Source organism: Melanerpes formicivorus, unplaced genomic scaffold (assembly GCF_026170545.1).
Source record: "Melanerpes formicivorus ecotype bairdi unplaced genomic scaffold, bMelFor1.0.p_v2 SCAF_59, whole genome shotgun sequence".
In the NCBI taxonomy this organism is placed as follows: Eukaryota; Metazoa; Chordata; class Aves; order Piciformes; family Picidae; genus Melanerpes; species Melanerpes formicivorus.
Window position 1 is genome coordinate 1,997,904 of NW_027142411.1, and position 23,330 is coordinate 2,021,233.

At 40.8% G+C, this 23,330-nt stretch overlaps 1 protein-coding gene across 2 annotated transcripts in view; it reads left to right on the forward strand.

Moving 5' to 3' along the window:
- WWOX (WW domain containing oxidoreductase) overlaps positions 1–23,330 on the forward strand; it is a 510,998-nt gene that overhangs the window by 360,738 nt on the left and 126,930 nt on the right. The window lies entirely within an intron of this gene.

Here is a 23,330-nt window from a genome sequence, read left to right on the forward strand (position 1 = left end):
AAGCAACACCTATGGGCAAATGATCTTTCTGCACACAGAAATTAATTACAATTCAGGACTGATGAACTTTTATGAGCTAGTTAATTTTTAAAAGATGCTGTGTGTGGCTTATTGAAATTAAAAGAAAGTGACAGCTTTCTGCCCCTACCCTCATAAAATCCTGTCCTGCATATAATATTGACCTAATTTAGTTCAAAGGCGCCGGATCTCTCCTCTCACACTTCATTCTGCAAAGGCCAGATGAAGGTTTCAGTACACTTCAGGTAAACAGAAAAGCTTCTTGCTGGTCATCCATGTTATGTTGGCTTACACTGGTAGAGAAGCTCTAAACTACTCCATCCTTTGTCCTTGATTACCCTCAAAACCACCTTTTAAACAAAGTGCAGCTTAACTTCTGCATCAGGTTACAAAATGCCCATTTATAGAGCGTTATGAATGAATATTGATTATAAAAACGTAGCCCATATACCACAGGATTGCAGATATTTTTATGGTGTGGATCTTCTCCTACTGAAAAGATTTCATGGGCCACTGCCCTCTCTAATTATGGCTGCAGGACACAGCTCACTTCCCATTCAAATTGGGACCACATTGTCTTTCGTTTGTATTTACATAGCACTCTTGTGGGGAAGTGAAGTAACAGTATGGGAAAAGGTAATATTATGAAGGAATTTAGGTTGATACTGTCCCAGGAATGTGGCTGTTCTATTTAAATCAATTGTAAGAAGCAAGCTGCTTCAAGCAATGCCAAGCAGTGCTCAGAAATACCATCTTAAACTTACTTCTTTCGTTGCTACTGTTAGGAGTCCTCTTTCCCTCCAATGACCTTCACAAACCCACAGACCAAAACTTTTCAAGCCTCTGGGTTGTTTTTTGGGTTTTTTTTGTCACAATTTTGCAGGAATCTCCTTCTTTTGGTCATGAAGTTGCATTTCTTTGCTGTGATACTTGCCTTCCTTGGCCAATATCAGCAGATTTTGTAGATACTTTTGCCGTGTCTGTGAAACTTAACAAACCAAAGCAGCATTAGGTGATTGCTGTTGGACTGTGCTAGTGCTACACTTCAGCCAAGCACTGGATTGCAACAAGAAGTCTTTCTGGGGTTCAAACCTCATTCACATCACTTTTTAAAATTAACCTTTTCAATAGACAGGATAAAAAAATCAAATAAATTAGCCTTCTGTTAAATATTTCTCTCAGCAAAGAAATTAAAAAGGTTCAGTGAAATGAGAAATCAAGATTGTACTTTTCATGTCCAGCAAGTGATTGCATTTTCTCAAGCTCCTTTAGATTTTTATTTGTTGCCTGTGCATGAAACAAAGGCAAGAAACATTATCATTAGCTTCAAAACTTAAAAGAAAAAATAAAAGAGGAGGAAAAAACCAAAACCAAGCCAAAACAAACCCAAACAACCACCCACCCCCCAAAAACCCCAAACACCAACACCCTCCTGCATGTATGTCTTACCCTATCGCTAGATTTCTGCATCTGCTGTAGGACAGGTTGCATTGAGGACTTTTAGTGTCAGCTCTGAGAGTGCAAAGGTGTTCCTTTCCCTTTTGGAAAGTCCTATTGAGGAGATGTTGAGCACAGCTGCTCCAACCGGTCGTTCGCATGAGGAATGTTAATTTTCATGCTTCAGTACAGAAATCTCAGGTTTCCTGGGTGAATTAGCTGCTAATGGATTGCTAAAATGTACCTCCAGTGGCGTGGGAGAATGTAGCCTGTGCTGAGGCCAGAAAACACAGGCTGTAATCAGATAACCTGTTATTATAATAAAGCCAGCGGATAATACTTTGCATTGCTCACTGTCATAATTGGTCTGCCCCATAGCCCACAGTCTTTGGCACTATAGAGAAGGATGTTTCACCTTTCAACTATTTATAACAGGTTTTGCTTCCTGTGTATTCTAAATTGAAAACTTAATTTCAGACCTATAGAAGTGAAGTATATAGAAAGTGTCCCAAAATAACATGTTAGGCTGTTTTCACAGTCATTTCAGGGCATTGTTCTCTGGCAAAGTTCAGGCTGATTTACCTTACAGCAGAGATATAATCATGTCATTGACAAAACACTGGAAATCAAATGATTTTCTTTTCCTTAGGTTACAGTTCTGTGACCAAGGACAGGCTGCAGTGTAAAGGAATGAACACAGTCTGCTGTTCTTGAGAACATGGCAGGAGAAATGTGTATCCCTTAAACACTCTGATCTTGTGGGGCTTTGTTAGGTTATTCCACTTTGGTTTTTTTTTTACTATTATTCTCTAATTCAGTTATTATCTTTCTCTCTGTTGTTGCTGTGTATCTGCTGAATTTTACTGTGACAGACAGTTTATAATGACTTTAACTGTGCATCCGTCTGTACACACGTGGTTTTTGGTCTACAGTTGTTCTGCAAATGAGACGATGGTTTTGTGCACTTTGTCACTATATTTGCAGCCTGGAACCTGCTGCTGTGAAGCTATTTTTTGTCACATGCTGAACTTATGACAGTACTAGCTTTGCTTTTTCATACTTTAGTTTGCCTACATGTTTGTCAGTCAGTGCCTCTCACTAACTCTTGAACTCGAGCTAGTTTAAGTAAAATAGGTCTGAAGTCTCAAGGTAGCTGAGTTACTCCCAAATTACAAAAAGCTGAAGACAGAGTCAAATTAATTCTCTTGATGCAGCAAAGGTAGGAAATAATTCAGCTTTTACATCTGAGTAGCTTCTGTTGCCAGTTGGCATTCGTGCCCTGGCTGGCCAAACAGCAGAGGCATAGCTCCATACTGGCCACAGCAAGCGCTGCCTCCTGCCCAGCTGTCAAGACAGTGCGTAGGTGAAGAGCACTGAGGAGATAAGGACACCTAGGAAGGTGATTCTGTAGGCCCTCCAAGAAAAGGAGAGATAATAGTGGCTAGAAGATGTAGGAGCAACTTGAGGGACTGCAGATGAGGCTGAGGATGTGGGGAGGGTAATGAGGTGCTTTGGGATGGGTAAGCAACTGGTTCTGTTGAGAAGAGTGAATGCGATGGACACAAAAGCACACATTTGTTCTGATTACAAGTGTGTTCGTATTTTAGCTTAGCCTAATTACTGCTTTTGACTCAGCTCAACAGATAATGTTGCATGTCATGCTGTCCTACTTTTAATTTCACAGCTGAACACATTTCTATTGTTCTAATCCCCCTTCTCAAGCCTTGCTTTACTCCAGCTGGAGGACACACAAGGTGTTTGACTGACCTGCAGTGCTAACAGTACCTTTGGATGATACTTTGGGGAATATCAGTAGAAACATACAGACCAAATATTTCCTCCTCAGGTGCTGACTATCCATTTTCTATAAAAAGTGTGGCTGGTGTTCCTGGGCTGTTCCTGAATGTCAGATAGCATTCACCAAGATGATGAGATAGGCCAGCATCTCATATTACCAGACCTGGTAAAGGCATTAATAACAACACTTGCAGCCAGGAGTGTGAAGAACAGATGAAAGTGTGGTATCTAATTTTGTAAGGGCAGAAACAGTTTAAATAATCTAGTGTTGAGTCAGCTGGGCTCTTACTGAAAGTCTTTGTCCAGTTATTTGCTTGAAAATGAACATTTTTGCAAATCTTCCATGATACTTCCTAGGCATAAAGAAAATCCAATCTTGCAAAATTCTTCCTCCCCTCCCCGGTAACTTGTTTGTTTAGCTCGTGAAGACACGTTTCGAGGTACATGAATGTCTGTGTATGGTGACCTAACAAAATACTTTGTGTCATTGTAGTGTAGCTTTTTTCTTAGTCACAAAGATACTATTTTCTGAATATTTCAAAAGTTTTCACTTGATGGTGCTGACAACAGCATTTCACCTCTTTTGTCAACCATCAGGTGGGAGATAGGTTTCCATGTTTCAAAAGTGGTCTGCTTCAGAGTATGGATGGATATAAGACGGGTTGGATGTGTGCTCGGTAACCCTACTGAGCTGGATGCGTGCTCATTAACTAGGGACTCTTAAATGTGTCCCAGAGACCTGTGCTGGGATTGCTGGGCTGCCCAGTGAAAGGAGAATGCCATTCCTCAAAGTCCGTTGCTCTGTCTTCAGGATTTATTTCCTCATGTCACCTGTAGTATGATGTGGAGGAGCTGGAGTGAGTGACTCTTGTGGATGTGGAATTGGTAGCTAGAAGTGCTGTGCTAAAGTTTCTTACTCTAATGCATTTAAGTATATTTATTCCTTCCTGAAGTAGGTCCTAATGACCATAGTAATACTTCAGTTATTTTGATGTGTACTCATCAAAGAAAGAATTGCAAACTGAAGAATTTAATATGAAAGTGATGTTTAAAAGAAAGAAAAAATATATATATAGCATTTTCATATTTAATTTGAGTGTTTGGCTTCAGGGATTTAAAGAAAACCCTGTGGTTTAACTTTCCATCTCTTTGAATTCATTAATGTGTTTAGCTTTAATACTGCTGAAATTTATTCTTTCAATAAAAAAAAATTAAAATTTAAAAAAAAAAGTGGGAAATTGACCAAAGAGTTTTGTTCTTCATGTCATCAAAGGTTATCCCACACTGAAATTCTAACTTATACATCAGTAACAGCTGAAGAGAGACACTGGAGTTGGGCTAGGTTTGTGAGGCGTGTTACGCTTCTAATGGAAACCTCTCGCCAAAAATTTTCTCCTAATGATGAAAATAAAAATGTCAAGCCATTGACTCCATTGAGAGCCAGAAAATACACAGGCACCAATATCATCTGCATAATCTCTGCCATGCATGCAGCTCTATTTTAAGGTATATGAGTAGGTCTCCTGAATGGAACTGCTATTTCTGAAATGTCCTCTTCGGTGTTTTGAGAACCACAGCATCCAATGTTTGAATTCAGAAAGAACATAAGAGAACAAATCCCTGACAACCAATAACTAGCAACAGGAGAAGCCTGTGGTTTTCAAGGTCTGTGACAGAATGTCTTTATATATAATAATTGTTGTTATGTAGTAGCTGTAAGATTTATGATGTCCTTAACAATTCATGCCCTAAGAGTTTGTGATTTATAAATTATATGCCAGTGTGTCAAAGAATACCTGTTCTGCTTATTTTCTTAACCACTGGTGCCTTTTTTATTATTACTTTTTTTGTGTGTGGGTATTTTGTTATTTACATGAACACAACACAGCACTACCCACTAAAAAAAAAAAACCCAAATAAAAACCAGTATTTGCAAATAATTAGATGAAACTAGTACTTAAACCATTACAAAGATTCTGTTTCAGTACCACAGCCGGTGTGAGCCTTGGTATGTTTTTGATAGCCACCTTTCCTTTGGCATTGTGGGGCAGATATTTATAATTGTGGTTATCATATGTTGAATTTATTGCCCTCAGTTCTCTTGAATCTTGAATGTGTTCTCACAGATGCCCCTGCAAACCTACAAATTCCTAAAGGCTTTTTGTTCAAGAAGCGCCGTGAAAGTATGCTTTCCTGCCTCCTAAATATTCCCTGGAGCTTTTGGGTTCACGCTTAATATGGCTTAAATTGTATTTTTTAGTAAATTCTGTAGAAATTGGGAGGTTTCTGCTGATGTCTTGACTGATAACCTGACCTCACGTCACTTCCCGATGGACTCTTGTCCATCATCAGACCGCCTGGCATCCATTGGTTATTCCTCGTGTGCTGCCAAGGGAATTGGCTTTCTCCTCTAAAATGGGGATTAGGATGAAAGTGAAGATTTAGGAATATCTCTAAGTGAGGGCAAGTCTGTGAAAGAGATGTACTTTGTAGCAGGATACAACTCTAACTGGATTTTGGCAATGCAACCTAGGAGCAAACAGGGAGTCATTGATGTGTGTTTCAGCGTGTTCACACGCGGTGACCATAGAAATTCTAAAGCACAGAGACCTGTCTTGGAGGTCAGACAGAAAAGCAGTCTTACCACAAAGAACTGTGGCAGCAAGCCTGGTCTGCAATATCATACTTTTCTGCCCTGAACCTGTCATTTTGCAGAGACCATGAATTTATTTGTGGAGAATAGAGATGTCACAGCTCCTGGTGACTGAAGGTGGTATTTTGTCTGTGAGAAGGATGGGGCCCAATCGCTGTGTACCTTTAATCTTGTATCTCTTTCCTGTGAAGCCTCTGTAATTCGTAACACAGTCACGTTATTCAGGAATGTTTCTTTGAACAGATTCTATCTCTGAGAGCTTAAGTCGAGGGATTTTCAAGCAGTCACTTGATTTATGTATGTGAACGTGGAGCTCATAAGAGGAGTTTATTTTATAACTTCTTTAGCACTATGCACCAGAAAACTTCCAGCAATTATAACTTGGTTAATGTTCTTTTTCTCCTGTTCTGTGCCCGTCCATCATGCCTCTGTATAAGTGGATTTGTCTTCCTTTTACCAGTCTGGTAAAATTGCATGGTGAGGAAGGTGCCACCTTTGATTTCATCCTGTGGTTCTGGTGGTTTATTACAATATAACTATCACAGTATAACTAAGGCTGGAAGAGACCTCGAGGACCATCGAGTCCAACCTATTGTCCCTGTACCAGCAGATATGATTGCAGTTCTCTGTCTTCAGTTTTACTTGCTCCGTATTTGCATGTTTGTTGCTGTGTGAAGCAGTTTTGTGTAGATAGATTCACATCTGCTCGTGTAAAAACACAAGTTCTAAACCATTATTTTTTCATAGTTTGAAAGCTTAGCTTATTTTTTTTTTGTAAAGTCAAATGTCACCTGAACTTATTTTTCAGTCCATCCCTACTAATCTTTAGATGAGTGAAATATTGTGTTGTCCTTTTACAACTACCTGACTGAATGTTCAAGCACAGGTGGTTTGGTTTGGTTTGGTTTTGAGGTTTTGATCCTTGTTGAAATGATCATTTCATCATCATCTCTAATCAGATAATGTCATCAAAATAACATTTACTCTACTACTGCAAATTCACTGCATTACTAGCCAGTGCAACTAGACCAAAAAAAAAGGTAGTATGAACCCCCATGGAAATATATGCTTCCAGTAAAAGTGGATACAGTTCGTAGAAGCTCTAGATTTAATTTGCAGTTTCCAAGCACTCTCTATGGAAAGATTTTATGATTCTGAAATAATTTTAAAACACATTAGGATAGAACCTATAGCACCCACCAGCTTACCCTGATTTTACAAGTTATCATTCCTGTGCACAGTTTTAAAGGAAGCTGAACAAGACATTTAACACAGCTGTAGAAAAATAATCTTTCCAGTCTACCACTCTTCAGCTGACTGAGACTATTTGTATCCAGAAATTGAAGTCAGTTTGCTTTAGTTTCTAGAGCAGATGACATCATAATTTGATATCATTTTGTGTGTGTGTGAGAGAGAAACTTTGTACAAAGCTTGCTAGGCTGTAACGTATTTAAGGTGAACACCAATATTTGACAGTCCCATTGGACTTGATGATCCTCAAGGTCTCTTCCAACCTTAGCGATACTGTGACACTGTGATCTCTGCTGACATCATTTGCTTGTATTCTGTCTTTATTTCCCTCTCATCAAAACAGTAGGAATTTTATTCAGGAGGTTTTCCTTAGAAAATAGTCAGAAATGCATCAGAAATGGTTTGTGCAGTGGGCTTTCTGTCATTGCTGACCAGAGATCATTTCTGATATCTCAAAGAATTCCTCAAATGAAATACAACTCAGTTGAAGTTACTGTTGATTAGCAAAAGTGAGGCACATGGAAGGGAACAGAGAGCAATGATAATCACTGTTTCTTAGGAAGGAAGGGAAAATTGGTTTTCATGTAATAGGAACACATTTTAAAAGTACATCTTGAGTTGGTGAGGTTGAAAAGGCTTCTTCAAGTTATTACAAATTATGCAACAACAACAACAACAGATATTATTATTGTAATCCTTTCAGGAAAAAGATTATCAAAACCTACTAAAGTCACATCATGGAAGGCTTCTGTCCCATTGATTAGTGTCTGAGAGGTTTAAGACAGTATCTCAGTGTTTGGCTTTATGGTAGAACATCATAATACTTATCAGTGTTTTTAATTTCTGTCTTTCTATTTGTCACAATAAATTAGTTGACTTTGTTATTTTAATTCAAGATTTCTTCTCATCCTTTGAAACTGCTGGCCGAGCTGTCAGCCCATGGCTTGGACGGGAGCACACTGCGATGGGTTAGGAACTGGCTGGAGGGCCGAGCCCAGAGAGTGGTGGTGAATGGTGCCACAGCCAGCTGGCAGCCAGTCACTAGTGGTGTGCCCCAAGGATCAGTGCTGGGCCCTGTGCTCTTTAACATCTTTATTGATGATCTGGATGAGGGCATTGAGTCCATCATCAGCAAATTTGCTGACGACACCAAGCTGGGGGCAGGAGTTGATCTGCTGGAGGGTAGAGAGGCTCTGCAGAGAGACCTCGACAGGCTGGACAGATGGGCAGAGTCCAACGGCATGAGATTGAACACATCCAAGTGCCGGGTTCTGCACATTGGCCACAACAACCCCATGCAGTGCTACAGGCTGGGGTCAGAGTGGCTAGAGAGCAGCCAGGCAGAGAGGGACCTGGGGGTGCTGGTTGATGGTAGGCTGAACATGAGCCTGCAGTGTGCCCAGGCAGCCAAGAGGGCCAATGGCATCCTGGCCTGCATTAAGAACAGTGTGGCCAGCAGGAGCAGGGAGGTCATTCTGCCCCTGTACACTGCACTGGTTAGGCCACACCTCGAGTACTGTGTCCAGTTCTGGGCCACTCAGTTTAGGAAGGAGGTTGACTTGCTGGAACGAGTCCAGAGAAGAGCAACAAAGTTGGTGAGGGGTTTGGAACACAAGCCCTATGAGGAGAGGCTGAGGGAGCTGGGGTTGCTCAGCCTGGAGAAGAGGAGACTCAGGGGTGACCTTATCACTCTCTACAACTACCTGAAGGGAGGTTGTAGACAGGCTGATGATGGTCTCTTCTCCCAGGCACCCAGTACCAGAACAAGAGGACACAGTCTCAGGCTGCGCCAGGGGAGGTTCAGGTTGGATGTTAGGAAGAAGTTCTATACAGAGAGAGTGATTGCGCTATGGAATGGGCTGCCTGGGGAGGTGGTGGAGTCGCCGTCATTGAAGGTGTTCAGAAGGAGACTTGACGGGGTGCTTGGTGCCATGGGTTAGCTGTTTGGGTGGGTTGGATTGGTTGATGGGTTGGACACGATGATCTTGAAGGTCTCTTCCAACCTGGTTTGGTTTATTCTAATAAAGGTTTATTCTAAACCCACTACAGCCCCCTAGCAAGGAATTCAACACTGGAATGAATGTCTTTAGGGTTGTGGTGACCCACAGTAGTTATCTCTTGATGGCTCTACAGATGCTTTTAATCTTCTTATCATGAGCTCAGAGGAAGCATGGATTTTGATTTGGCTGTAAGTATCCCAGAAAAAGAAGACATGGTATAGGGGAAGGAAGAGTTTCTGTAATGAGAATGCCCTTACTCCAAATCATGCAGATATAGGTATTGTCAGCTTGAGCATTCAGTAGTGTCAACATACACCTTTGAACAGACTTCTGAAAAAAAACACCTCAGAAAACACAACAGAGCATTTTTCAGTTCAGAACTAACGCTTGGAATTACACCAGGAAACAAATTAGCAAATTCTCTGAGGTCCAGATACTCAGATGTGCTGTCTCAGAAATGCCACTTAGCAGTAACACAACTGACATTTCCATGTGCTTTCTTAAGATAACTTGATGTAAAGTAATGTTGTGGCAGCAACCCATTATTGAGGTGAGCAGTCATCATCTAAAAGAAATTAAAGAGAAAAAACCCACTGTAACTGTGGCCTTTTTGGCTTTGTTTGGTTTTGTTGGGGTTTTTTGTTGTGTTGTTTTGGGGTTTTCTCCCCCCCCCCCAAAACAAAACCCTGTTGCAGTTAACATGTTCAGGCTGAGCAGGAAAATTCTGTCATGTAAAATTATTCAGAGTGAACACAGACTCAGTCCCACTACTGTAGTAGTATCTTCCCAGAAGCAGTTTTCTCAGGACATTGAGTTAGTTCTGTCTACCTTTAAAGGTATGCACGAATATGAGGATTTAAATTAGGGAACAAATTCTACTGCTCAGAAGGTAGATTCACCTAACTATCTATTAATTCCTGACACACTCTGCTGTCAGGTAGAGGGGCTTTCCTGAAAAAAAACACCCCAAAACCTAAAGATCATCTATACATGCAATGAGATTAACTTAATCACAATGGCAAACTGGTATAAAGTTGATGCTATCCATCAGGGACAAGAATAAATACCTGGGGTTTGTGGGCTAGTAACAGCTATAGGTCCTTCCGCAGTGCTAAAGTCATTTTTACCTCATTGTGGTCAAACCAATACCAATTTAGTCAATTTTCTGCACTTTATGACATTCTAGCAAACACTAACATTAAGAATAGAATAGAATAGAATAGACCAGACCAGACCAGACCAGGTTGGAAGAGACCTTCAAGATCATCACGTCCAACCTATCACCCAACACCACCTAATCAACTAACCCATGTAACCAAGCACCCTGTCAAGTCTCCTTCTGAACACCTCCAGTGACAGCGACTCCACCACCTCCCCGGGCAGTCCATTCCAATGGGCAATCACTCTCTCTGTGTAAAACTTCCTCCTGACCTCCAGCCTGAACTTCCCCTGGCGCAGCCTGAGACTGTGTCCTCTTGTTCTGGTGCTGGCTGCCTGGGAGAAGAGACCAACCTCTGCCTGTTTACAACCCCCCTTCAGGTAGTTGTAGAGAGTGATAAGGTCACCCCTGAGTCTCCTCCTCTCTAGGCTAAGCAGCCCCAGCTCCCTCAGTCTCTCCTCACAGGGCTGTGTTCCAAGCCCCTCACTAACTTCGTTGCCCTTCTCTGGACTCGTTCCAGCAAGTCAACCTCCTTCCTAAACTGAGGGGCCCAGAACTGGACACAGTACTCGAGGTGTGGCCTAACCAGTGCAGTGTACAGGGGCAGAATGACCTCCCTGCTCCTGCTGGCCACACTGTTCTTGATGCAGGCCAGGATGCCATTGGCCCTCTTGGCTGCCTGGGCACACTGCAGGCTCATGTTCATCCTACCATCAACCAGCACCCCCAGGTCCCTCTCTGCCTGGCTGCTCTCCAGCCACTCTGACCCCAGCCTGTAGCACTGCATGGGGTTGTTGTGGCCAATGTGCAGAACCCGGCACTTGGATGTGTTAAATCTCATGCCGTTGGACTCTGCCCATCTGTCCAGCCTGTTGAGGTCTCTCTGCAAATAGAATAGAATAGAATAGAATAGACCAGACCAGGTTGGAACCCCAGAAACGGAGTCTGCACATTGTATTTTGACAAAATATGTGCTTTAAATGTGCTTCTTGATGAAGAAGAGGGAAAACTAATTTGCTGTCCCTTGGTAGAATTCACTTTCCAAAGTGCATGTAAATTTTCCCCTCTGTCTTCCTGTCTCTCTTTTTGATACACATTATTGCTTTAAGAGTGAAAATTCTATTTCTTGGTTCCTCTGCACAGCAGTGAACTTTGGCTTTTACTCTTGTTGTACTAAGCCAGAAAAATCACATAAATCCAAATGTAGCTTGAATATAGTTCTATTAGCATCAGGCAGTGGGTTGGACAAGTCATGCACTTCAAGTGTAGACAGAAGATAGCTGCTTGGTTTGTTGACTTTGGGTTTACATGGCTGAACATTCATTAGGTGTCCTTTTACACATTGTAGCTCGGTGTTCATACAGTTTTTCACGAGCTTTTTGATTGATTGTTTTATTCTCCTGTGGGTGAAAAGTAGTGTTTTTGTTAATAGCATGTGCCAGAAAAAAAATGTTTGATTTCAGGTGTCTTGCAGGAAAAGTTGATCTAATTTACTCTGTCTTTGCAGCAAATATGTGCTGGGGATTAGAAGCATTATATTTCTTTGTTCCATTTTCAGAGTCTAAGTAGAAGAGGGAAAAAAAGAAAGATGCTACCTACTGAGTATTTGGGGTTTTCATCAAGTACAAATATGCTCTTCTGGCATATTTAATAACTTAAAATTATATGATACAGTGTAATGAACCCCATAGTGCATAATGTGTGAAACCTGTAACATAACCCACTTCATCTCTTCAACTCTAATGTTTTAATTTATCAGGAAGGAAATGGGGAACACTAGGAGTTCATAATAAGCAGCATTTGCCTGTTACTGTATAAGTACAGATCGACCAGAAATGTTCATGAAGCAGCTGGTGCAAAGCAGGGGGGTAGGGGGGAGAAGGAACAAAAAGAGAGGGGAAAAAGATATATCTGAGTGTGCAGGGAGGATCCCAAACGTTTCAGTGTCCTTGCTTGGCTAACAGAAGTTGCTTCTTTATTTAACTATTATTTCTCTTTTCCAAGTAAATATGAGCTGCTTCTAAATAGGATGATGATAGCAGGTGGTCTCTCAAGCAGAAATTATTTTCAAGCTGACAAGTACACTGAGCACACTATAACTACATGTATTTCGGGAAAACATCATGCACGTCTGTTTAAGGATTCATTAACATGGTATAGATTAAACCCATTGAAGATGGCACAGATTGTTTCATTTTATTACATTCAATTGGATTGGATGTGTGCCATTTGCAAAGAGCAATATTACCACACACACACACAAAAAAAGGCATATTTGTCACATAATATTCCCCTATTGAGGATGAAGTGTTTCCCAACGTCAAAAGGTAAAAAATCTGTTTTCCCCTCACCCTCTGCTGTATTAACTGCAAGAAAATATGACTGCACATGCCATGTTCTAAAATATTTGAGTAGCACATTTTCTGTGCCCGAAGTCGTCTCGTTTAGTCTAATAGGGAGACCTTTGCATTCTTCATGATGCTACGATTCAAGTTCATCAACCTGCTGACACGCTGCTTCTCCCAGATCCCAAAGCTCGTCCAACTCGTGCTGTCACGCTCAGACATTTCAGTCCCCCAGAGCCCTCCCTGGGGTCAGGGATCAGAGGTGGGAGGGGAGGTGGCTGTGTCCCTGGGAAGGGGAAGCCTGGGTGAGCCGCACTCCCCGATGAAGGGAGACAGCTGCTGTTAAAGGGAGGATGGCCAGACAAAGAGTGAGATTTAAATTCATATAATGTTGCTGTTTATAACATGAAGACTTCAGACATCTGTTTAAGGTCTACTGTTCTAAATGAACAGGAGACTTCCCAAGACAGGGCTTATAAAGCTTTATCTGTTACACGAGTAGTGCAGATTGTAAAGATATGTCTTAATCAGCTATTGCCTCTGCCTTTAATATTAAAGTCAGTAGCAAAACTTAAAATAATATGGACGTGGGAAATGGGGACATAACCAGTGGGAAAAAATAGGTAGATTAAAGTAGAAGTGTGTGTATAGCTTCAAAATATACAGAATATAAATACTCTTTTCATTCTGTACCCTTAAAAAGTCCTTGTAGTGTGTATGTGTGGGAACAAAACAAAAGCAAATCTGCTGTCATTGGCTTGTACCTAAACATTACACTTTGCATTAAGCAGTAGCAGAGTTTCAGTGTATCCCATGTTGCATTTTCTATTTCTGCTGCAGGGATCCATTTTAAATGTATTTTTACACCATGGATTAGGCTACATTATTTTTCTGGAACTCAGGCTCACATTTATATCTTATTATTATTATTTTTTTTCTGCTGATTTATTTCACATTATGAAACTTGGGAGGAGGAAGGGGGAGCGAGGATTTAGTTTTAAATGGGAAATTCAGAACAAGACCATTTGATAAATCTCTGAACTTAAGTCTAGCAGTCAGGGTGGAGCAGCTTTCTTTTCTTCATCAGTGGAGGCTACTGATGCTGTAGCTGACTAAAACTGTAGGTAGGGCAGGAAGCATTTGATTCATTGTGTACCTTCAGTGGGATGCACTGAAGAGTGAATTATTTTAGGGTGGGGTGGGCTTTTTGGTTGTTTTGTTTGTTTGTTTTGGTGTTGGTTTGGGTTTTTTTTTTTCCTGGTTTTGTTGGTTGTTTTTGTGGGGCTTTTTTTTGGTGCAGTTGGGACTCAGCTGTTGTTTCCTCTGGGATTAAACAGCTGTCAGCATTGTTAATGACATCAAAATCATGCATTAAAATTCTCTCATTCCTCTCTGTATAAAATGTGGATGTGGAAAGCAGTGCCATATTCCCCCTTTGTGAAGGAATGAAAATCCAAGGAAAGATAACAGCACTTATTACAAAACCACAGACCGGAGCTTCTGTTGATGGAATCTCGTAATGAGTAATTAAGCTACTTTGCAGAAGTCAGCGCTGTCACGTTTGCAGTTGGGTATTTCCATTCCCCTGTGGATACAGCTGGGAAAAGACTACTAAGGTGATAAAAAAAAAAGGAAAATAGAACTGTTCTAGAAATATCATCTTCATGAAGCTTGGGGGTTTCAACGCAAAAATGACTATGAAAAATTAGCCTACAGAAATAACCTGTCTGGTGTAAAAGACGCTCCTTTAAAACATTCACAACTTCTGTCATCTGCTAAACAAAACCCAGTGAGCTGTTGTTATCCTGCAGTCTCACAAGGTTATGGCAGCAGCAGGTTTTTTTTCTGGGATGGGGTCTTGGCTTTGCTTTACTTTTCTGAGCCTCTTGCTCTAAATGGAAAGTTTTTCAACTCCTGAGTGCTCAGTTCTGTAGTTCTGAAAATGCATTATGGGAAGCTTGCAGTCTTTTGAGGGGAAATGATCATTTTTTGGGGGGGGAAGGATTGATACAGATCATTTCCCCTCCCCCCCCCTTTTTTTTTCTGTAAAGTTCAAAACGTTACTCAGGCATTTAAACTGATATATAATTCTTATGCCCCTAAGAACTCCAATTAAATTCCTGAATTTTCACTAGTTTGAATGTCCCAATTCTCTTTCTAGTTCTTTTCTATGATTTTTTATGGTTTGTTAAGCAATTAACTTACTCTCTTAACTTCATTCAGGTAGCTTTGGTTTTGGTTTGGTGGTTTTTTGGGGGTTTGTTTTTTTGGTGGGTTTATTTGTTTGTTTGATTATTTGTTTTTAGGGGAAAAGAAAAAAATTAAGCAGCAAGCATAGTTTTCTGAATGTCTTTATCCTATTTCCAAGAAGTCTTTTTTTACACAGAAGCATCACAGTTTTTTTAATATCCCCATACATCACCTGTTACTACAGTGAAATCAAATTAAATTAAGCCCAATGAAGAAACTAGCCTGCTAATAAAATGAATTGATAAAGCAGCAGTTTATTGAATTCAGTCAAATGCACTGAAATATGTAGGAATAAAAGAGTTAATTGAATAACCATCTTCCAGATCAGATGGCGAAATATGAGTATCTGATGAGTCAAATTAATATATATAGATATAGATATATAAACTGACTAATACCTGGAGTCCCTGTGACATGCAATGCTTTCTTCAAACCATCTCTGTGAAAAGCTTAAGGGTTTATTCTTTATTTTGAAAGAACTCCACTTCAATAGCAGAGACATGGATGGAGATGAGGGCACCATTTATTTTGATTTCTCCAAAACATTAACAATATACTAAGCACCCCACTGTATGAAATAATACACACGAACGTGGTGACTGTTATAAGACAGGTTTGTTTAACATCCTAGTGTTCAGTGAGATCCCTACATGACTCCCAAATTCAGTCAAGTGTTACACTGCTGGTGACAAGTGGCTTTTTGTAGTTAATTTAATCATGGTTGGCCCAGAAATGGACCTGTGAAGCTCTGTAGTGGTAATTTATATGTCCTTTTTCATCATTACTGAAAATGTGCCCTTCTGGAACTAATGCTCACTAGTTTTATCATTAATGTGCAGTAATACCTTGTAAAAATATTTTTCCATTAGCTTGTATTTCCAGAAGAGAAAAAAAAATTAAATGGGAAAAATAACCCTATGTTTACATGAGCTGTAGCAGTCCCTGCAGTTTGGAAGTGGATTGTCTGCAAGGACATGAAGGTTTGTGCCACTAGCTGTGAGTGCCACTCAGTCCTTTGTGTAATTATCTTCTTTGAAAATGAAGGGCTGCAAGGGACATGCTGGCAATGGTGTCAGGAAGAAGTGTTTTAATTCTAGGAGCACACAGCTGATCCTTCCTAATAGTCAGGGTGCTCTCACTCCAGATGTGTCACAGTGTCATCCTTTTTATATCCTGGATGAATAAAGACAAGAGATTCCAGAGGTTGATAGGGTATAGTAGGAAAATTTGACAGTAACATCTACAACCAAGAAACCCTAAAGGGTTGTAGCCCAGAGGGTGAAGAAGAGGTTATGAGTGTTTTCTTTCCCCATCACAGCTGAAAGTGTTCTCTGTCCAAGTTTTACTACCTCTAAAAATTGCCGGGTGTAAAGTGTATTGTCAGCACAGGGGGGAATGCCGTCCTGAGCTAAGTGGCTTTGTGGAGGGAGATGCTTGTGGATGTTGTGTGCAAACACACAGTGTGACATAGGACTGCAAAGCCGTGCTGGCCAGTGCTAATAAGGACACTGGTGGTCTTTAAATTCTTCATTCAATTCACCCCACAACCAAGTTTTAGGCTGTGATGATTCTTTTTTCCTAAGCCAGCATCCTTTCTTGACTAACTCAAGTGCTAAAGCTATCTGGGGTTAACTCTTTGCCATAATGTTTTTGAGTCATGACTTGGAAAACACAACTATCTCTGGAAATACTTTGATTTGTTTACAGTCTCGGGGGCAATGGAAGGGGCTGTCAGAGGAGAGAAGAAAGAGGGATCCTGATTGTCTGAATTGGTGAAATTAATGTCAAACTTCAGGAAATTCTGAGTAGATATTTGCTTTGGCAACAGAAAGACCTAGAACCCTTTCTGCTGTGCAGACAAGTACAATGTAAATATAACCTGCAGTCTTCATGGCATATATGTGATGAGACAGTCTAAGCCTTTTTTTAAGTTGATGACTTGGAGCCACAGAGGGGGACAAAATGAGCAATTTGGGGTTGTGTATTCCATGTCAGGTATGGGGAAATGATTTCCAAATGCTTTCACATTCAGTCACTAAGCCCACATGAAACTGGTCTATAAAAACTGCACTTTATCAGACATTCCTTATTAATTAGAGGAATAAGTCTGGGGGGGAAAAGTATTCACAAATAGTTGAATAACTGTCAATTATTTTCCCCTCATACTTAGCAAGAACACTTCTGTGTGTGGGAGTATACCCAACTCAAGGATATGTATTCCTTCTTGGTGGATAATATAGTAGTTGCAAATCTTTCATTATCTCAAAGACCTGTATTACTCTGAAAGATGTATATTTAAAAAGATGCTGGCAGTAACTGCCACTGACAAGCAGCCCTATTTGAAATAGACTCCCTCTGTGGCACTGTGTAGGAAAGGCTCCGTACATTGATCTATGGATTTTTCATTTGCTTTCAAACAGTCCTACTTGTGTGTCTGCAAAGAGCAAATAAGCAAAGTTTGAATCAGTTTGACTTTGGAAGCATGATTCTGAGCAATTACCTTGGGAAAATACACCTCCTTTTGACTAAATAGATCTGTCAGAATGAGCCAGAGTACAGTGTGGTGCTGCTGAAATACATGTGTGCGCTGGTAAACCGGACCCAGCCAATTAAACATCAAAATGTTGGCTGCATTCAGTTCACAGGAAGACTTATGTAAGTTCATTTTCATAGTGTGCGTGTGTGTATGTGTCTTTAGACTTAAACTGACAGATTCCCACAGTGAATAGACTAGGGAGTTATCAATTATATGGTTAGCTGTGCGCTGCAGTTGTATGCTCTGTGGCTTTCTGACAGAAGCAGGAAGAAAGCGAGAGGAGTGGAATAATTCTGGTTCAGCAAGGCTGTTAATATTGCAGTCTAGGAACCTAAAATCATTGTGGAAGGATGGAGAAAATGGTCATGTTAAGCCCGACTGCTGCAATTTCTTCTGTTAAGAGCTTGTGAAATGCTAATGACTATTCCACCCCAAAGTAGGACCCACAGCGTACCGAGATGGGATAGTTGGGATTCCAGTAATTTGCAGACTAATACTAATTTGACTCATTTACCTCTAAGAGCACTGAATAACTTTAATTGCCTCAAAGTACTTTACACATATACAAATCCATGTGTTACAAAATAGCTGCTGTATTCACTTTTAAATCATGTTCATGCTCCAAGCACAGCCTTGAGTTGTTATGTGCAAGTCTGAGTGACTTTTATTACTGCTGTTTTCTGTCCTTGTGCTTGTCAATTTGGCAGGACGTTTATGTTCATTAAATGTTTGCAATTTTCACAGCAGCATGTAATGTACTACTGCTTCCCAGCCATCACCGATGTGTTACTTTGCTCCTGACAAGGAACCTGTGTCTGGTCTTGTCAGGATGGCCATCAAAGCCATTATACTTGTTAAGCAAACTAAGCAAGAACCTAAAGCACCAATTTCTGATGGACAGGTTTTGTATCTGTCACATAATCTTTCCTCCTACCGTGGGCAATACTTACAATTCAGGGAAAATAAGCAAATAAGTCAAGTATGTAGCAGGTTACAGCTACTCAGAAGTGTAATGCGAAGGTCTGAAACATGACCACCATGGATGCCCTCTGCACAGTGCTCTGTCTTCACTTAGGTCCCTTTGAAATGCTTTCAGACCTCTTGCTGTACACTGCAGCTTGGTGGCATAGATGTGCTTGTGGAGGCTCATAATTTTTTCCTCTAGCTTATTTTTTTGCTTATATTGTGGTGGTGTGTTGGGTTTTTTTTTTTCATCTGGAAGTGAAACCAGCCCAACTGTCAAGTTTCTTGAGCAAAAAAAAAAAACAAACTATGGGTGAAGCAAGTTCCAAGATTTCCAGGAATTCTGCCGTACTTGTCTTCTGGAGCACTGTGTGCCAGGATGTAGGCAATGAACAGACTGCAACTTCAAACTGCTAGGATGGAGCTGTGTCATCAAATAACCGTATTTTAAATACTATTCACGTTAAAAATTAATACTTCCATCTGAAACCAGGTATCAATGTAGTTCTGCTGCAGATCATGGTAGAAGGTTCCCCACATCTGAAGGGCTTGAATCAGTTACTAATATTGTGGTTCAGACTGAGATTTGAACTCCTGAGGTTCCTATATTGAAAACCTGCTCTCGTGTTGTCCTTATGACTTGGAGCTTAAAACTCCTGGAAGCCTTCTGGACTTTTTGGCTACTAGACTCAGAGGTAATCTTGAATTGTCCTTAACCTCACATGGATCTGAACACTGATTATTTATTTTTCCTACCAGTTTCTAATTTTAATAATTTTTTAAGTGCAGCAGTCCTCTGTTTTTTCTGAGTTTATTTCCCAACATGTCTTTGTAACATTGCACAGTCACCTTGGAGTGAGTCTGATAGGAGGATCATGTGTCGTATACAAATGTGTAGACATGACACTTGGAGCCATGGTTTAATGTCTTATGGTGGTGTTAGGCTGACAGTTGGACTCGATGGTCTTAGAGATCTTTTCCAACCAAAGCAATTCTATGATTCTGTATAATAACAGTGGATATAAAAATCACACAAGCAAGTAGAAGAACATCAAAGACTAGATCTTAGCATACAGAAACCTTAGCACAGGGATCTAGGGAACTGGAGGTGAATCAGAGAAAGTGCAGTTGTCAGGGTTTAGGTAGCAGATCTGTGCTTTTAGTGCTCTCATTTCAAGGTGCTCTTATCTGTCAATTATATATTTAGATTGTGTTTTTCTGGCACTTTTAAGCATATTATTAGATATTTGGCTGCTAGCCTTTTCTGGAATGTTTTGGTTAGTCCCCCTACCCCACTGTTACTGAGTGTGATGGAAGGGCACACGGTGCCCTTACTTCAACCTCTTGTTTTGGAAAAGGAAAAGCTAAGTGGAAGAGACTCAGGTTGCAGGATGGCCTAGGAAACATATGCTCCCATTTTAGACAATGGAACTCAGTATTGTCATTGTAGGAGCTGGAGTATGTCTCGGATTAAAGATTCTTTCAGGTATTTAGTCCTCTGCATCACACAGCAGTATTTAGGATCCCCTACTCTTTCGGGGCATCTCAGAGCTTCTGTAACCTCTAGAACACATGACTGATAGTGAGAGCAGGGAGCACAGTATGTCTTTGGCTTTGTAACCCTTCATCTGGAGACCCACAAATATTAAGGCTGGATTTACAATCGCTACTCCCATATCTTTAAGTTTTAGCTTATGAAAGACCTTTCCTTTCAGTAAGAGGCATCTCAGAGAGTCACCCAATGAACAGCTTGCTCTCTGCCCATTTGCTCCTCATTCTTCTCTCCTCCCCCCTTCCTAATTTTTCAATATAAATGCACATTTTCCCCTCCTTTTGGGGCAGAAATCTAACTTTTGTGGGAGAGCGACGTGTGTTCAAGTGACACATTTTCCAGGCATTACATTTGATAATTTCACAGAGATACTGGAGTTACCTCCTAGCAATGAGTTAATGCCACAAAGGAAAATGGGTTTGTTTGGGGGAAGCGGAGGATAACAGCGCCTAAACTTTACTATTGGTGGCAGTGGAGGGGGCGAATGGGAGGCACGGAAAATTGCTTTTTATAATTAAAAAGGGAATCTCAGATGTTTTATATCTTGAATATTTACAATAAAACCTTCAAGTGCTTGTCAAGAGGGTAATGTGTCATTAGCAGGAGCCTTTGCCTCTCTTCTCCTCTTGGACATGACAGTGCAGCGGGATAAGAGAAGAGTAATTATAGTTCAGCAGGGCTGCCAGGTGTGATAAATGAGTAATCAGCACACAGGAGCCCTGGCCCTCAAAGGAGGACTATTACAGCCTTATCAGCTGCAGGCCCGGGCGTACGGCGGCCTCGCGCTGAGACCGAGACAGGGCCCTGGGCTGCTCAATGCAGCTCCCTGCCTGCCAGACCTTCGCCGCCTTCCAGTTCGTCACCGGCTCCTTTGTGCGGCTGCCATGGGCTGGGGGAGGAAGGGATGAAAGAGGAAAGCAGTGCTGCTTGCCTCTGCCTTTTGCTAATATTTACATAAAACGTGAGAAGGTGCACTTGTGCCTTCGTGGCTTTGCATGACAAGGTACTGCAAAAAGCCAGGCTCCCCTTGGCACTTTTCTGCTCCCCTGCCCTCAGCTTTGCCCTCTGTGTGTGTGGGTGTGAGCGCCCCACTGCTCTTCTCTCCTGCTGTACCTTCAGTTTTACCTTGGCTGCGCTGGGGTAGAGCTTTCTCGAGCAAACAAAGTTGAAGATAATCATCTTCATGGTGCTCCCAAAGCCTCATTAATGTTGGATCACATATGCCAAACTGCAGCTCTGCCCATTTCCTCCTGGTGCTGCTGCTCAGAGCGTTCTGGTGATGTGATTCATCTGTTTATTATTGCTGGGAACGGTCACATATCAGAACTGAGCAAACCCTTTGATTAAAATTAATCAAAACCCAATTCCACCAATCAGTGCCACATCGATCTTCTACTTATTTATTTCCTTTCCAGTTCAGTGCTACCAATGGCAGTGCTAGAACAGGAATATTTTTTAATAGTTCTTAAAAATAATTCTTGTGGAGGGGGGAAAAAAAAAAAAGAGAGAGAAGATGCTCTGCCTGTAATAAATTGTGATTAAGGCAAAGGACATAACGTGCCTTGGAGAAAAAACAACGGAGGGCCAACGCTTTTTGACGCAAGGTTATTTTTACATTACTCGCATTTTTATCGGTTGATGTATTTTAACTGGAGCCCTGACAATAGTCACAAAAAATTATTACTCTGGCATGGAGCTACTTATCTGACAAATGCAATGCGAATGGTCGTCTTCTTATCAATGAGATCAGATTTCAACAAAAAAAAAAGAGAAAGAAAGAAAGACAGACTAGGAGGAATGAGGCGTTGCTTTGTGAACAGATAACCTTGCAGGCATGAACTCGCAAACCTGAATAAAAGGATGTCTCTATGAAATAATCTGTGCATAAGTGCAATCAGGTCAGACTGTAATAGACAGCGGGGGGTGGAATCAAAAGGGGGAAAAACTCATTTCATCACAGTTAATGGCAAGGAAAAGAAGGCAAGGAAGGACTTTCTTTGGAGCGGAGCTGTTGCGACAAAGACCAGGGCTTCAGCGTGTCATGCACCATTTGCTGTTGCACTAGCGCTCTTTTCAAGAGCTGTGAAACCATTATTGTAATATGAAAAAAGTAGAAAGAAATACTCCCTCCTGGTCACTGGAAGGGCAAATGAGGTGCAGGCTCTTTTTTTTTTTTTTGCCTACACTATTTGTACAGGGAGGTTTCTAGATTCCCCCTGGTAAAGCTCCACTGGGATGCAGGAAAGATCACAGTGCCCTTATAAACAACACTTCTTGGCACTGTTTACCTTCTTTTGTGACTTTGCTGTCTGCAAAGGAGGATATCAGAGGCCCGATTGCCGTGAACATTTACCCTGCTTTTGTCTTTCCAGAAGCAGAACCTTTAGAATATTCTCTAGCTAAAGTTTTTCAGTGCATTTCTGTGGTTTGGGTTTTGAATAAAATAAAATAATAATAATAAAAAGAAAAAAAAACCCAACACTTCAGTGCATTCCTGTATGGTAAAGTTATCTAGTGGTGATAATAAATCCAATAGTCTGTGGATTTTGTGTGTGTTATTAAAAAGGGAAGAGAAAGAATCCTTTGTTCATTGGCATAATGCAATCCTGTCTCTGAACAGTTCTAATTTGCAAACCAAGTACTTTGTAAATTGTGGAAACCTGGTTATAACTTGAAGGCGGAATAAAATGGGTCATCTTATAACCCAAAGATAAATATAGATGTAAAACAGTGCCACAAATGTCTTTTAAGCAAGTAAAATAAATAAATAATGGGTTTCAGAACTGGCTTGTTCTTGTATAGTTTATGGGTAAAGCAAGATTACGCATACAGCCCTGCAGCCGATTCCCAGGACTGCTAAAGTGTGAAGAGCAGGAGTGACATTCTAGTCTTCAATAAATCACTATAAAAATGTTTATGAACCCTGCAATTTACTGTCTTTTAAATGCAAATTGAAAGGGGCATCGTCACAAGTGTAAAGGAGACCTGCAGTGGCCTAAAGGAATTCTAAAATGTTGCAAAAGGCTTCTGAAATTGTGTGATCTTAAATGGCTCTATTTTAAAAAATGATTTCCCACTTATACTTCTGCAGCAGCTTTGTCAATTCATTAAAGAGATCTCTCTGAATTGCAGGAAGGTGTTTATGAGCACTGCACCTCACAGAAGTTACTCACAGAGGCTTGCAAGGAGTCACAGTTTAATTTGGCTGGCACTGGATTGAAGTTTGCTGTTCATGTACGAGTAGTATGGGAGGCCACGGGGGTTCAAAAAATGTATAAAGTAGTGATCTTGTCTGACAAAATATTGGTAATGTAGCCAAGATTTCCTGCCCCTTCACAGCTCCTCCATGCAGTCATCTGCTGTGAAATC